Here is a 2,390-nt window from a genome sequence, read left to right on the forward strand (position 1 = left end):
CACCTCCTGTGTGTCTCTTGGTCAGGTCAGCCCCTCTCCCTCACCTCCTGTGTGTCTCTAGGTCAGGTCAGCCCCTCTCCCTCACCTCCTGTGTGTCTCTTGGTCAGGTCAGTCCCTCTCCCTCACCTCCTGTGTGTCTCTTGGTCAGGTCAGTCCCTCTCCCTCACCTCCTGTGTGTCTCTTGGTCAGGTCAGCCCCTCTCCCTCACCTCCTGTGTGTCTCTTGGTCAGGTCAGTCCCTCTCCCTCACCTCCTGTGTGTCTCTTGGTCAGGCCAGCCCCTCTCCCTCACCTCCTGTGTGTCTCTTGGTCAGGTCAGCCCCTCTCCCTCACCTCCTGTGTGTCTCTTGGTCAGGTCAGTCCCTCTCCCTCACCTCCTGTGTGTCTCTTGGTCAGGTCAGCCCCTCTCCCTCACCTCCTGTGTGTCTCTTGGTCAGGTCAGCCCCTCTCCCTCACCTCCTGTGTGTCTCTTGGTCAGGTCAGCCCCTCTCCCTCACCTCCTGTGTGTCTCTTGGTCAGGTCAGCCCCTCTCCCTCACCTCCTGTGTGTCTCTTGGTCAGGCAGCCCCTCTCCCTCACCTCCTGTGTGTCTCTTGGTCAGGTCAGCCCCTCTCCCTCACCTCCTGTGTGTCTCTTGGTCAGGTCAGCCCCTCTCCCTCACCTCCTGTGTGTCTCTTGGTCAGGTCAGCCCCTCTCCCTCACCTCCTGTGTGTCTCTTGGTCAGGTCAGTCCCTCTCCCTCACCTCCTGTGTGTCTCTTGGTCAGGTCAGTCCCTCTCCCTCACCTCCTGTGTGTCTCTTGGTCAGGTCAGCCCCTCTCCCTCACCTCCTGTGTGTCTCTTGGTCAGGTCAGCCCCTCTCCCTCACCTCCTGTGTGTCTCTTGGTCAGGTCAGTCCCTCTCCCTCACCTCCTGTGTGTCTCTTGGTCAGGTCAGTCCCTCTCCCTCACCTCCTGTGTGTCTCTTGGTCAGGTCAGCCCCTCTCCCTCACCTCCTGTGTGTCTCTTGGTCAGGCCAGCCCCTCTCCCTCACCTCCTGTGTGTCTCTTGGTCAGGTCAGCCCCTCTCCCTCACCTCCTGTGTGTCTCTTGGTCAGGTCAGTCCCTCTCCCTCACCTCCTGTGTGTCTCTTGGTCAGGTCAGCCCCTCTCCCTCACCTCCTGTGTGTCTCTTGGTCAGGTCAGCCCTCTCCCTCACCTCCTGTGTGTCTCTTGGTCAGGTCAGCCCCTCTCCCTCACCTCCTGTGTGTCTCTTGGTCAAGACAGTCCTGCTCCCTCACCTCCTGTGTGTCTCTTGGTCAGGTCAGCCCCTCTCCCTCACCTCCTGTGTGTCTCTTGGTCAGGTCAGCCCTCTCCCTCACCTCCTGTGTGTCTCTTGGTCAGGCCAGCCCCTCTCCCTCACCTCCTGTGTGTCTCTTTGTGAGGTCAGCCCCTCTCCCTCACCTCCTGTGTGTCTCTTGGTCAGGTCAGTCCCTCTCCCTCACCTCCTGTGTGTCTCTTGGTCAGGTCAGTCCCTCTCCCTCACCTCCTGTGTGTCTCTTGGTCAAGACAGTCCTGCTCCCTCACCTCCTGTGTGTCTCTTGGTCAGGACAGCCCCTCTCCCTCACCTCCTGTGTGTCTCTTGGTCAGGCAGCCCCTCTCCCTCACCTCCTGTGTGTCTCTTGGTCAGGTCAGTCCCTCTCCCTCACCTCCTGTGTGTCTCTTGGTCAGGTCAGCCCCTCTCCCTCACCTCCTGTGTGTCTCTTGGTCAGGTCAGCCCCTCTCCCTCACCTCCTGTGTGTCTCTTGGTCAGGTCAGTCCCTCTCCCTCACCTCCTGTGTGTCTCTTGGTCAGGCCAGCCCCTCTCCCTCACCTCCTGTGTGTCTCTTGGTCAGGTCAGCCCCTCTCCCTCACCTCCTGTGTGTCTCTTGGTCAGGTCAGCCCCTCTCCCTCACCTCCTGTGTGTCTCTTGGTCAGGTCAGCCCCTCTCCCTCACCTCCTGTGTGTCTCTTGGTCAGGTCAGCCCCTCTCCCTCACCTCCTGTGTGTCTCTTGGTCAGGTCAGCCCCTCTCCCTCACCTCCTGTGTGTCTCTTGGTCAGGTCAGTCCCTCTCCCTCACCTCCTGTGTGTCTCTTGGTCAGGTCAGTCCCTCTCCCTCACCTCCTGTGTGTCTCTTGGTCAGGTCAGCCCCTCTCCCTCACCTCCTGTGTGTCTCTTGGTCAGGTCAGTCCCTCTCCCTCACCTCCTGTGTGTCTCTTGGTCAGGACAGTCCCTCTCCCTCACCTCCTGTGTGTCTCTTGGTCAGGTCAGCCCCTCTCCCTCACCTCCTGTGTGTCTCTTGGTCAGGTCAGCCCCTCTCCCTCACCTCCTGTGTGTCTCTTGGTCAGGTCAGCCCCTCTCCCTCACCTCCTGTGTGTCT

This window comes from Marmota monax, unplaced genomic scaffold, assembly GCF_021218885.2.
Source record: "Marmota monax isolate L192 unplaced genomic scaffold, Marmota_monax_Labrador192_F-V1.1 WCK01_AAM20220418_F8-fsc00230, whole genome shotgun sequence".
NCBI lineage: Eukaryota > Metazoa > Chordata > Mammalia > Rodentia > Sciuridae > Marmota > Marmota monax.